General features: G+C 38.3%; 1 non-coding gene across 1 annotated transcript; it reads left to right on the forward strand.

Moving 5' to 3' along the window:
- Nucleotides 1–13,230: 13,230 nt before the first annotated feature.
- Nucleotides 13,231–13,330, forward strand: LOC149264177 (U6 spliceosomal RNA). The gene has a single exon (XR_016261258.1). It is a non-coding gene; the product is annotated as a U6 spliceosomal RNA (small nuclear RNA).
- Nucleotides 13,331–14,323: the final 993 nt, after the last annotated feature.

A 14,323-nucleotide genomic window follows, 5' to 3' on the forward strand; every position in this document is an offset into this window, starting at 1 on the left:
GTAATAGTGTTGATTGATTCAGGAAGTACCCACAATTTTATTCATTGTAAAATAGCAAGAGAATTGAATTGCTTCCTATATCCAGCGCCAGAGTGTCAAGTGATGGTTGCAAATGGAGGAACGATAAATTGCTCTGGAAAGTGCCATAATATCAAGCTATCCATGGGAGAATATATATTGACTAGCCCAATGCTTTCCATTCCAATGGGAGGTGTTGATGTTGTACTAGGAGTCCAATGGCTACAATCCTTGGGTACAATAGCTTTTAATGTTCAAGAACTTTTCATGAAATTTTCTGCGGAAGGAAAGGAAGTTGAATTAAGGGGTATTGCAGGGAAACCAAGAAAGATAATCAGCTCTAACAGTATGACAAAGCTTCTAAAAAAGGAACAAAGAGGTGTAATTGCACAATTATGTTCGCTAGATATTTCCACATCGGAATCATCTATTTCTCCAGATCTCCAAAAGGTCTTGGACAATCATTCCAAGGTATTTGAGACTCCCAAAGGTCTCCCACCTATTTGTGATCATGATCATGCTATTCATCTATTCCAGGAAGTCTTCCTCCAAACATCAGGCCATACAGATATCCCTATGCCCAAAAGAGTGAAATTGAATGTATGGTTGCAGAAATGCTAGAGGCTGGTATAATCCATCCTATTCAAAGTTCTTTCTCTACTCCAGTAGTATTGGTGCACAAGAAGGATGGATCATGGCGGATGTTCCGGATTATAGGGAGCTCAACAAGCTCACTATTAAAGATAATTTTCCCATTCCGGTCATTGATGAATTATTGGATCAATTGCATGGATCAATTTACTTCACCAAGTTGGATCTTCGTTCAGGATATCATCAAATCAGAATGAAGACTGAAGACATTCCGAAAACAGCATTTAGAACTCATGAGGGTCATTATGAATTTTTGGTCATGCCTTCTGGCCTTACCAATGCACCTTCTACATTTCAAGGTTTGATGAATTCCATTTTCAAACCCTTCCTTAGAAAATTTGTGTTAGTATATTTTGATGATATACTAATCTACAGCAAGTCTTGGAAGGATCATGTTGAACATGTTGACAGGGTGCTACAACTATTGGAGGAGAAACAATTATATGCAAAAAGATCCATATATTTCTTTGGAGTACAAGAGGTGGAATATCTAGGTCATATTGTATCTCATGAAGGAGTTAAGGTAGACCCTAGCAAAATTAAAGCCATTAAGGATGGAAAATCCCCACATCCATAAAGCATCTGCGAGGATTTCTCAGGTTGACAGGGTATTATCGCAAGTTTGTTAAGAATTATGGGAGAATAGTAGCACCTCTAACAACATTATTGAAGAAACATGCATTTTCATGGACTCCAGAAGCAACAAAGGCCTTCGAACATCTTAAGAGGCAATGTGCCAAGCACCGGTCTTAGCTACACCGGACTTCACAAAAACCTTTATTGTGGAATGTGATGCTTCGGGAAATGGAATTGGTGTTGTTTTAATGCAAGATGAAAGACCCATTGCTTTTACAAGTCGTCCAATCAAGGGAAAGTTTTTACACAAAGCTATTTATGAGAAGGAAATGTTGGCAATACTACATGCACTTAAGAAATGGCAACCCTACCTAAAGGGAAGACACTTCAAGGTAAAAATGGATCATGATAGCCTTAAATACTTTTTAGAACAAAGATTATCCTCTGAAGAGCAACAAAAGTGGGTCACAAAGATGTTGGGTTATGACTTTGAAATCATCTACAAAAAAGGGAAACAAAATGTGGTGGTAGATGCACTCTCAAGAAAGGATGAGGATGTGGAAGCATTGTTGTGCGCCATTTCTATTATCCAACTAGATTGGATAAATGAAGCAAGGGAGGAATTGAAGAATGATGAAGAAGTGTGGGCACTTATTCGAAAGTTACAACATGATTCCAATACATCTGATACATTTAGCTGGAAAAATGATTCGTTATGGTACAAAGATCACTTATACCTCTGTAAGAATTCCCAACTCAAACAAAAGATTCTTATGGAATTGCACACTTCTCCCTTAAAATGGCACTCAGGATTTTTAAAAACTTACCACAGGGTTAAGAAGGAATTTTTTTGGGATGGCCTTGAATCAGATATTCAAAAGTTTGTGGCAGAATGTTTGGTTTGCCAACAAAATAAAGTTGAAATAATTAAGACCCCGGTTCTATTACAACCTTTATCCATTCCAAGCCAACGTTGGGAGGAGGTTTCAATGGATTTTATCACAGGTTTACCCAAGTTTGAGGGAAAGAGTGTCATCATGGTGGTAGTTGACAGACTTACCAAGTATGCACACTTTTGTGCATTATCACATCCATTTAAAGCCAGTACAGTTTCTATTGCATTTATGGAAACAATTCAAAAATTACATGGAAACCCAAAGATCATTGTAAGTGACAGAGATCCCATTTTCACTGGAAAATTTTGGACAGGATTATTCTCTTGTCTTGGTACTCAGTTAGCTCATAGCTCATCTTATCATCCTCAATCTGATGGGCAAACTGAGATAGTGAAAAAATGTTTGGAAGGATATCTTTGTTGCTTTATATCTGATAAATAGACACAATGGGTCAAATGGTTGCCTCTGGCTAAATGGTGGTTAACACTTCCTTCCATACAACAACAAAAACGACCCCATTTATGGCACTTTATGGATATCAGCCACCATCCATCACATCATATTTAAGAGAAAATTCTAAGGTTCAAGCAGTGGAACATCACATTGAACATCAGCAACAAGTCCTCCAACTCTTAAAGGATAACCTCGTGTTGGCACAAAATAGAATGAAACAACAGGCAGATCAACATCGCAGTGAAAGAAGTTTTGATGTAGGTGATTGGGTATTCCTACAGCTACAACCATATAAACAAATGTCCCTCAAGCAAGCTAAGAAGGATAATAAATTATCACCAAAGTATTATGGTCCATACAAGGTGTTGCAAAAGATTGGTACTATGGCATACAAATTGGAGCTTCCTGCAACTTCTCGTGTGCACCCAGTTTTCCATGTTTCATGTTTAAAGAAGGTTATAGGCAACAAGCTCCCAGTTCAAACAATATTGCCAGAACTTGACAAGGAAGGAAAAATTATATTGGAACCGGAAGCAGTCACAGAACCAAGAACTCAACAGCTACGAAATCGATCAATTTTGGAGTATCTCATCAAGTGGAAGAACTTATCCATTGAAGATTCCACATGGGAGGATGAGAATCTTATACAGAAGCATCTAGAACTACTCAAGCGTTGAGGACAACACTTTTTTGAAGGAGAGGGGCATGTTAGGTCCCTATAATACTAATGATTACCCCATTACTATTGTAGTTGTATCCCTTATTAATATTTTTGTGCCCCTATTGTCCCCATATTGTTATTACTGTGCCCCATCGAATCCCTCTATTGTTATTTTTGTGGCTTTATATTATTATTGTTAGTTCGGTTGGGTTATATTGTGACTCCTTAGACTCCTATATATAGAAAGGAGGTTTTTTTATTTGAATCATCCAAGAATTGTTCATTTATGTAATGTAAAGGAGGTTGCCCCCTCGAAGAGGTTTAATTATAAGGCGTTGATCTATCTTTTCTATATTTTTGTGAGCTAGTTTCATAACAAACCCGAACAAGTTACAGCAACAATCCTCAATATGACATTGTATCCGCATTCAACAGCTAACTGGCAGGTTTGTAACAGTGGCAGCAGTTTTCAGGCGGACTCAAGGCTTTAAGTGGTATTTAAGGCTGATCACCCAATACCATTCATCAACTAACATGTGGCAGGAGAAGGAGAGAGGAAACCGCCTTATCGGGCGGGTAGTCCTCGTGTATGTAGCTCACCCGATATCGTTGTCGAGCATTGGATCAAATACAGTTTTGATCTATGGTGCAGGATCACCGAGCAGCTTTGTTGGTTGGGTGCAATATCAACCGTCGGACGGGATGGTAGGATCTACGGTGGAGGATTGATCCATAAAAAGGTAAGCATCGATAAATGAGCCAAGGCTATGGATAAGCGGAAAATGCAAGTTCCTGTGTGTTTGTGTATATTTCCAATATACGAGGGTTGTAATAGAATTAAAGGGAAAACTTCCGAATATGATATACTATGGACCCAATGGATGTATTAACCACTGTTTAATATCATATCGCGTCCACCTCATCGGAATTATCATATCATAATTCTTAACGAGATGCCACATTGAAGCGTCGATTGCGATAAAGCATGCAGACCCGCTTAAACACTACAATATGACTTAATGGTATGTCACATCTGACATATCGCAAGTGCTTAAGGCCTTGCCACTTTGAAAGCACTGATTGTGATATATGATGCAGACCCGATGGTCCGATTGTAACATAGCTTCATACTATATCGCATCTAGCAGGGCCATCAGCCATCGATGATGTTATGGGCTCAACTTATACAGGACCTTCAGAAGTGTGACTGCCGATTGCGATTACACAGCAGACCCAATGAAGTTATAGATGCGGGTGTAATGAATTTGAATTCTGGCCTTAAGCATTTGGTCGGGTTTTTTCCATATATTCCTATGTATTTCAAATAATTGTATTTCATAGGGTTTGAAGGCCAAAATGCACAAATAACGGTTCCAATAGTTTAGCATGCCTAAACGATGGTGATTGCGACTGCGATGGTGACATGGCAGAGGAATCTGAAAGCCGGGAAGCCCAAGGACAAGCCAGCGCAGAGGAAGCCAAAGCGACATGAAGAATCGAGAAGCTGAAGAGGCAAGCAAGCGTGAAGAAAGCTAAAGGGAGCATTGAGGAAGCTGAAGAGCCAGCAGAAAGCGAAAACCAACAGTCAGAGGCATCAAGAATACATAAAACAGGAAAACAAGGAAAGCGTGAGTTAGTGTGAATAATTAGAGTAAGAGAAAGCCAAAGTTCAGGCAGAGGCAAGAGAAGCAAGAGAACAGGAATGAAGCATAAGCTCAACAAGCTTGGGAGTAGAGAACTATAGCAAAACAGTTTATAAAAGTTGATCATAAAGGGTTGGAGCCCACAAGGTTGGAGCATCAAAACTGAAAGGATTGGAATCCTTGGGAGTTGGTGCTCTTAAGTCCAAGACTGTTGCCTTGGCAAAACAGAGTTGGTGCTCTGGAAGTTGGAGCCTCACAAAAGTCCAAGTTGGTGCTTGGCAACTGATTGCAACCATTTATATATTGTATCTATTTCATTGCATTGTTTTGTGTTGTGTTAATAAAAGCATTTATTCCAGCTACCTATTTATGTGTTCCATATATAAATATTTTGGTGATAAAAAGAACAATTAAAAAAAGGAATACTGATTCACCCCCCCCTCAGTATTTCCAACAATTGGTATTAGAGCGGGCTTCTTCATATTAGCCTAACAGCTTGAAGAAGGATTTGTAGTCATGATGAGAAATCACAAAGCGTCAGGAAAACCTCCTCTATTCGACGGCACCAATTTTGGTTTCTGGAAAAAGAGAATGACCTACTACTTAATGTCCCTTGGACCTGAATTCTAGAATTTTGTTCTAAATGAGTACCCAATTCCTCCCACTCTTCCAACAGATCAAGACGAGAGGAAATCCTACATTTCAAATGCAAAAGCCTTGAACTCCATAACTAGTGGAATCACTGATTCCGAGTTTACAAAAGTCATGAATTGTAACTCTGCCAAAGAAATGTGGGATAAGTTAATTGGCTTATACAATGGGGACTCAAAATTCAAGAAGGCAAAGCTTCAAACTCATAGAAGGAAATTTGAAAGTCTAAAAATGGAAGATGAAGAAGATATTGCTTCATACTTTCTCCGAGTAGCTGAAGTGGTCAACTCTCTTAAAGGATTGGACGAAAAGATTGAAGAAAGTACCATTGTTCGAAAGGTCTTAAGATCTCTTCTAGACAGATTTGACTCCAAAATAAGCGCCATAGAAGAAATAAAGGATCTAGATACTCTCAATATGGATGAACTCCATGGAATCCTCACTGCCTATGAGATGAGAAAAGGTTTCCCAAGCTCCAAAGATGCAGCATTCAAGGCTTCAAAATCAAAGAAGGGGAAAGAAAGGAATGACTGTAGTGATGACTCCGATGTGGAATCTGAATTGGCACAATTTGTACGAAAGCTGAAGAAAGGATCTAAGCTAAAAGGTAAGTACCCTCTTATCTGCTTCAAATGTGGAAAAATAGGTCATTATGCTACAAAATGTCCTCATAAGCATGATAGTGATGATGAAGAAAACTCTAAAAGAATGGTATACAAAAAGAAAGGGATCAATAAGCAGAACTTCTTCTCTAAGCAAGATGAGTCTGATGAGGATGAATTTGTAGTCATAAAAAATAAATAAGATGAGGAAAGTGACCATGCTGAAAGCCAACAAACATTATTCATGGCATTCACAAATGATGATGACTCAGGGCTAGAAGGAAATGTAGATGAACTGTTAATAAGTGTCATTGAAGAAAATGAGAAATTATGGAATAAAATCATTTCTCTCAAGGTAGAAAACGAGGAAACAAGAAGAAGAGAAGATCTATTGGAAACAAAGCTAAAAGAAAAAGAAGAGACTTGCGAAGAACGTCAAGCCGAAATAGTATCTCTAAGGAAGGAATTGGAGCAAGTTAAAAAGGGTTGGAAAAGCTCTCAAATATTTGAGACTATCCTAAAAAGTCAAAAACCTCAACATAAAAGTCTGGAATAGGTTTTAAAGGAGAATCATCAAGCACTAAGAATAGTGCAAAAAGCTATGCCGGTGCACTTTCCAGCAACCCAAAAGAAGAAAAAGTATGTCATCAAAGGCGCATCCCAGATCCAAAGAATGAAGAGAGAATAACTCCAAAGAAGAATTTGGATTTGAATCATGGATATTATAGCAGATACAAACCAGTATTCCATCAAAGGCCCAACTCAAATCCAAAGAATGAAGCGGGAGTAATTCCAAGGAAGGAAGTTGACTCAAATCGTGGCTACTACAACAGGTACAAAACTATCTTTGTCGGACATTGTTTTCATTGTAAAAACTTTGGTCATCAAGCCAGACATTGCATGGCTCGCAAGAGTGAAACACCAAAGCTAAAGGATCAAATAATCAAACCATATGGCTCCAAAAGGCAGGGACAAATCAAAACCTTCAATTTCTTTGATCCCTTGACCAAATTTGATTTGATTTGCTCATTATGCTACAATAATCGACACTATGAACAAAATTTCCCACTCAAAAGAGGAAAAGCAAGTAGTGAGAATCCCAACATGGATAAATGTGGCATGGCTCTATATGCTCAAAATAATGAAAATCATTGGTTTGTGGATAGTGAGTATTCTAGAAACATGACAAGGGACAAAAGGAAGTTTGTCTCATTGAGCAAAAAGGAAGGAAATGTATCCTTTGGAAGTGGGTCTGCCAGAATTACTGGAAAGGGAAGTGTTACTCTTATCAATGCAAAAGGAAAAGCCCAAAATTCTTTGCTAATAAATGGGCTCAAACACAACCTCCTAAGTGTTAGACAGATCTGTGATCAAGGACATAATGTTGTCTTTAGCACCAAAGACTGTGAAATACATAACTCTTCCTCAAGGGAACTTGTGGAGGAAGGGGTTAGAACACCAGAAAACATTTACATTCTGAACAAGATTCAAGAAGATAAATGCTACTTAAGTCAAATAGATGAAAGTTGGTTGTGGCCCAAGCGACTTGGACATACAAGCTTCGAGAACTTGACCAATATCAGCAAGATTAAAGTTGTACGAGACATTCCAAAGTTATTCAAACCAAAACAAGGAATATGTGGTCCATGTCAACATGGAGAGCAAACCAGAACTAGCCACAAGACCAAGGAGTTCTCTACATCAAAGCCTTTGGAAATCATCCATGTTGATTTATGTGGACCAACTAGAAATCAGGCACTCCAAGGAGAAAGGTACTTTGTTTTATTTGTTGATGACTATACTAGAATCATGTGGATATTTTTAATAAAATATAAATCTGAAGCATTTGAGTGTTTTAGGAATCTTAAAGCTCTTGTAGAAAATGAAAAGGACAAAAAGATTAGTGCCTCAGAACAGATAGAGGGGGAGAATTCACATCAAAAGAATTTAATGAGTTTTGTAAAATACATGGAATTAAAAGAGAATTCTCTGCTGCAAGAACACCCCAGCAGAATGGGGTAGTTGAAAGAAGAAACTAGATAGTTCAAGAAATGGCAAGAACAATGCTATTAGCAGTAGATTTGCAGCGAAAATTCTAGAGAGAAGCAGTCGGGATAGTTGTCTATACCTTGAATCGAACTCAATTAAGACCAAATTATGAAAAAACTCCTTATGAATTATGGAAAGGAAGACCTGTTTCAGTAAAGTACTTCAAGATCTTTGGAAGCAAGTGCTTCATAAAAATCAATGATGGCTCACCAGGAAATTTTGATTCTCAGGTAGATGAAGGGATCTTTCTTGGATACTCTACACGGAGAAAGCCTACAAGTGCTACAATAATCGACTAAGGAAAATAGTGGAAAGCATTGATGTAAAGATTGATGAAGATCTTCCAGAAGAAGAAATTGAAGAACACGAAGTTGATCCTTTCATTGAAGAAGAAGAACCTGAAAAAGAAGAAATAGATCAAGAAGAAGCCAAGGAAAAAGAACCACCTCATACCCCTTCAAAGATGAAGCTTCTCCAGAAATATCATCCAGAAGAGCAGATTATTGGCAATAGAGATGAAGGGATGCAAACTCGAAGAAGGATGATAAGTACACCAAATAAAAACTATATTTATCTTCTATCCATGATAGAACTAGAAACATATACTCAAGCAAGTAAGAATCCTCATTAGGTAAAAGCCATGTAAGAAGAAATGTTCCAAATTGAGAAGAATGAGACATGGGATCTGGTACCTCGTCCAAAGGACAAAAACATTATAGGAACCAAGTGGGTATTCAAAAACAAAATGAATGAAGATCGACAAATCATCATAAACAAGGCAAGGCTTGTTTGCAAAGGCCATTCACAAATTGAAGGAATTGACTTTGAAGAAACATTTGCACCAGTAGCTCGTATGGAAGCTATCAGGATGTTCTTGGCATTTTCTTGCTCAAAAGGATTTAAAATCTATCAAATGGACGTAAAGTCAGCATTTATGAATGGGGAACTCAAGGAAGAAGTCTACATGGAGCAACCAAAAGGGTTTGATCTAACAAGAGGAAAAGACTTAGTCTGGGAGTTGAAAAATGCATTATATGGGTTGAAACAAGCTCCCAGAGTTTGGTATGCAAGATTGGATCACTATCTACAACAACAAGGCTTCAAGAAGGGAGTGGCAGGAAGTAATCTCTACATAAAGACGGATGAAGGTAAGTTACTAGTCACACTTGTTTATGTTGATGATTTGATTTTTGCTAGCAATAATGATGAGATGAGACGTGGCTTTTCTCAAAACATGTCAAAAGAGTTTGAGATGTCGATGATAGGAGAGTTATCTCACTTCCTTGCACTACAAGTATCTCAAACCAAAGCAGGATTGTTTATATCTCAAGCCAAATATCTTAAAGACATGCTTAAAAGATATGGAATGGAAGATTGTGCAACCATGAGCACATCTATGACCACAAATTGCAAATTGAGCAAAAATGATGACTCCCCTCCAGTAGATGCAACTCATTACAAGTCAATAATTGGAGCCCTTCTGTACTTAACTACTACGATACCCGACAAAATGTAGGAAGTATGAATGGTGGGAAGATTTCAATGTGCTTCTAAACAATCCCATTTGTTCGCTATAAAAAGAATTCTCAGATATCTGAAAGGAACTCTTGATTTCGGTCTTTGGTACCCTAAGAGGTCAACACTGACTGTAATTGCATACATCGATGCTAATTGGGCCAGAAGTGTAGATGATCGAAAAAGTACGAGTGGAAATGCATTCTTCCTGGGAGACTGTTTAGTATCTTGGCTCAACAAAAAATAGACATCTATCATTATCCACAGCCGAAGTCGAGTATATAGTTGTTGTAGACTATTGTACCCAAATACTATGGATGAAGGAAGCTCTAAAAGATGTCAACATAGGTACAGATCAACCAATTACCATCTATTGTGATAACACAAGTGCTATCAGTCTCAACAAAAATCTAGTGATGCACTCAAAGACCAAACATATACCAATCAAGTATCATTTCCTTCGTGAACAAGTAGCTGAACAAAACATCATCTTGGCATATATCAATACCAAGGAATAGATAGCTAATATTTTCACAAAACCTCTTCCTCGAGAAGCATTTGAACATATTTGTCAAAATATGGGGGTTATCTCTTTAGCATCACTTAAGTTCATTCATAAAAATCTTGCAGGACAAGGGGAGAACTTTTACAGGGGGAGCAGTTCGACATGGGGAGTCAATATGCATTCCTTTGCCATTGATGTCAAAGGGGGAGAGAAGAAGAATATTGCCATCAATAATAAAGGGGGAGATTGTTGACATAGATTGTCATTGATGTCAATATGGCAATATTAGAGGAGTTTGAGGAGGCAAAACAGAGCTATCGAACGAGCAAAACAGAGAGGAGCAAACAAAGCTATCGGAGGTATATTAGGAGTATCGGGAAAAATATATGCCAAAGGAAGAACTATCAGGAGTATCGCATATGCCAAGAGTATAACGAAGTAGTACAAAGAGCGGAGGAGTATATATATATATATATATATATATATATATATATATATATATGTGTGTGTATAGATGTGATATAATAACATGGACCCGCACAGGTTATAGCAACAATCCTCAATATGACATTGTATCTGTGTTCAACAGCTAACTGGAGGGTTTGTAATAGTGGCAGTGGTTTTTAGGCAGACTCAAGGCTGTAAGTGGTATTTAGGGCTGATCACCTGATACCATTCATCGACCGACGTGTGGCAGGAGAAGGAGATAGGAAACCACCTTATCGGGTGGGTAATCCTCGTGCATGTAGATCACCCGATATGGTTGTCAAGCATTGGATCCAATACGGTTTTGATCTATGGTGTAGGATCATCGAGCAGCTTTGTTGGTCAGGTGCAATATCAACCGTCGGATGGGATGGTAGGATCTATGGTGGAGGATTGATTCGGAAAAAGGTAAGAATCGATAAACGCGTCAAGGCTATGGATAAGTGGAAAATGCAAGTTCCCGTGTGTTTGTGTATATTTCCAATATACAAGGGTTGTAATAGAATTAAAGGGAAAACTATTGAATGTGATATACTATGGACCCAATGGATGTATTAACAACCGTTTAATATCATATCGCATCCGCCTCATTAGAATTATCATATCATAAGTCTTAACGGGATGCCACATTGAAGCGTCGATTGCGATAAAGCATGCAGACCCGCTTAAACACTACAATATGACTTAATGCTATGTCGCATCTGACATATCGCAAGTGCTTAAGGCCTTGCCGCTTTGAAAGCGCCGATTGCGATATATGTTGCGGACCCGATGGTCCGATTGTAACACAGCTTAACACTATATTGCGTCCGACAGGGCCATCGGCGATGTTATGGGCTCAACTTATATAGGACCTTCGAAAGCTGCAACTGCCAATTGCGATTACACAGTGGACCCGATGAAGCTATAGATGCGAGTGTAATGAATTTGAAGTCCGGCCTTAAGCATTCGGTTAGGTTTTTTCCATATATTCCTATGTATTTCAAATAATTGTATTGCGCGGGTTTTGAAGGCCAAAATGCACAAATAACAGTTCTGATAGTTCAGCAGGCCTAAATGATGGCGATTATGACTGCGATGGTGACGTGGCAGAGGAATCTGAAAGCTGGGAAGCCAAAGGACAAGCCAGTGTAGAGGAAGCCAAAGCGACATGAAGAATCGGGAAGCCGAAGAGGCAAGCAAGCGCGGAGGAAGCTGAAGCGAGCGTTGAGGAAGCCGAAGAGCCAACGGAAAGTGGAAACCAATAGTCAGAGGCATGACGAATACATAAAACAGGAAAAACAAGGAAAGGGAAAGTTAGTGTGAATAATCGGAGCAAGAGAAAGCCGAAGTTCAAGCAGAGGCAGGAGAAGCAGGAGAATAAGAGTGAAGCATAAGCTCAATAGGCTTGGGAGCAGAGAACTACAGCAAAATAGTTTATAACAGTTGATCATAAAGGGGGTGAGCCCGCAGGGTTGGAGCCTCAAAACTGAAAGGATTGGAATCCTTGGGAGTTGGTGTTCCTAAGTCCAGGACTGTTGCCTTGACAAAACAGAGTTGGTGCTCTAAAGGTTGGAGCCTCACAAAGTCCAAGTTGGTGCTTGGCAACTGATTGCAACCATTTATATATTGTATCTATTTCATTACATTGTTTTGTGTTAATAAAAGCATTTATTCCAGCTATCTATTTTTGTGTTCCATATATAAATGTTTTGGTGATAAAAAGAACAATTAAAAAAAAAGGAAAACTGATTCACCCCCCCCCCCCGCTCTCAGTGATTCCAACAATGTTGTGCTCAACCCAAATTCCCCTTTGTTTGAAAATACTTTATACACACCTTATCACAACCATAGGCTTGCCTCCTTTAAGTCCTATTCAGAACTTATCCTAACACACTTCGTCCTTGGGGCACCTAGAATTCGCTGACACTCCTTGGCACACTGCACTCTTATTTTTCATTTCCAAGCATTTTGACCTAGTTCTCCATTGTGCTGCCTTGGGACTGGCTAGTATACCTTTTCACTCCCTCCGTAGCACACCTGGAACTCATTGAGCATTTGAAATGAGTGCTCCCTTGTGTTTCCTTGGCACTTGGCCCTCACACTCCCTAGCATGCATGGATAAAATATTTACAAAATCTGCCCATATCCTACTATATAGGGTTTGGTTTTTGACTAGCTAGAATTGTGATAACTGAAGAGCTAATCATGGGATATGATAGAAAAATCCTCAAACTTGATTATCCAAATAGATTTACAATAAATTATTTATATAATCCAATTGCGAACTAGAAAGTGAATCTCCAAGACCAGTGGAGGCTTAATCTTGTTCCATGTGCATGCCTAATATTAAAACACACACAAAGAGATTGTGTTTGTGTAACCTTCCTAATCAATTGAGCCTTCTTCCATTTATATAATTGTATTCTATATTTCAGTCATAATTCAAGCAACCTACTAGCAATATAATTTAATCCATGCACCTTGATCAACCCTTGATTAGTGCCAAAATCCTTTGAACCTTAATAATAATGCTTTGACTCTCATCTCTTCAAAGATATCTGATAAAATTGGGACGATAAAAAGATTAGCATGGCCCCTACGCAAGGATGACATGCACAAATCCAAAAATAGTCCAAATTTTTAAAAAAATCCTAGGTGAGTTATCGCCACTGACGATGGTCGTGTAAGCTATTAGCCTACAAGAAAAAATTCTTTTGAATCTCGCTCTTGATTATTTCTTTATATTTAGATTTTAGAGGGCTCATTTTATTTTATTAGCCATTTCTCTATGTACAACTGATGAATGGCTTCAACATGACTACAAAATTGTAATATACCCTCTTTTCAATGCATGTCTTCTCCCTCTTTAACTTTGCGGTTCTTTTATGCGGATCCATTCACACTCTAATATTGCAAGGAAGCTTTAGGGTTTATGAAATAGGGATTTGTAGCTATTGGGTTTCTATATGTTCTTTTGGGGATTTAGGGCTTTGCATAAATTATATTTTCCCTTTATCATTTTTCCCTGATGGATTTCTTGGGGATTGATGCAGGAGCATTCAGCTCAGCAATTTCATTTCATTCAAGTTAACTTAGGAGTCTTGTGTTTTCAAGGAAGTTGGATTCCTATGTATCAAATTAATGTAAGTATTAATGTTTTGAGTGATTAGAATAGGAACTAATTAGATATTGTGAGGATATTTGTAAATGCTCTCGAATGTAGGAGAACATGAGTGATGATGAGTGATTAGTGGGGATTGAGAGATTTGGAAATCAATTGTAAGTCTTAGATTAGGAATTGGTTTCATGATTTGTGGAACTAGAGAGGATTCTTAGGGATTACTGGAGTCAAAAGTGGACTTAGAGGATATTCAAGATTTAGTCCAGCAAATTAAGGATCTGAACCAGAATTGGTTAACGAAACCTTTTGTATAAATGTAAGCCTAAAAGGCATAGAGTCAGTCAACAGTCAGAGTCAGTCTATCAGTTAGAGATTAGATAGGTTTGACTGTAAGCCTATGGGCAAGGAAAGGAAAGGCCACTAATATAGAAGTTCAAGCCGAGAACACATCCCTGTGTAAATGTTTGTTTATTAATACAAATAACTCAATTTCTAAGTTTGTGTGATGTGGATT

The sequence above is a fragment of the Pinus tabuliformis genome, chromosome 6 (assembly GCF_031772625.1).
Source record: "Pinus tabuliformis cultivar Carrire ecotype Pingquan chromosome 6, CPIR1, whole genome shotgun sequence".
Taxonomy (NCBI): domain Eukaryota; kingdom Viridiplantae; phylum Streptophyta; class Pinopsida; order Pinales; family Pinaceae; genus Pinus; species Pinus tabuliformis.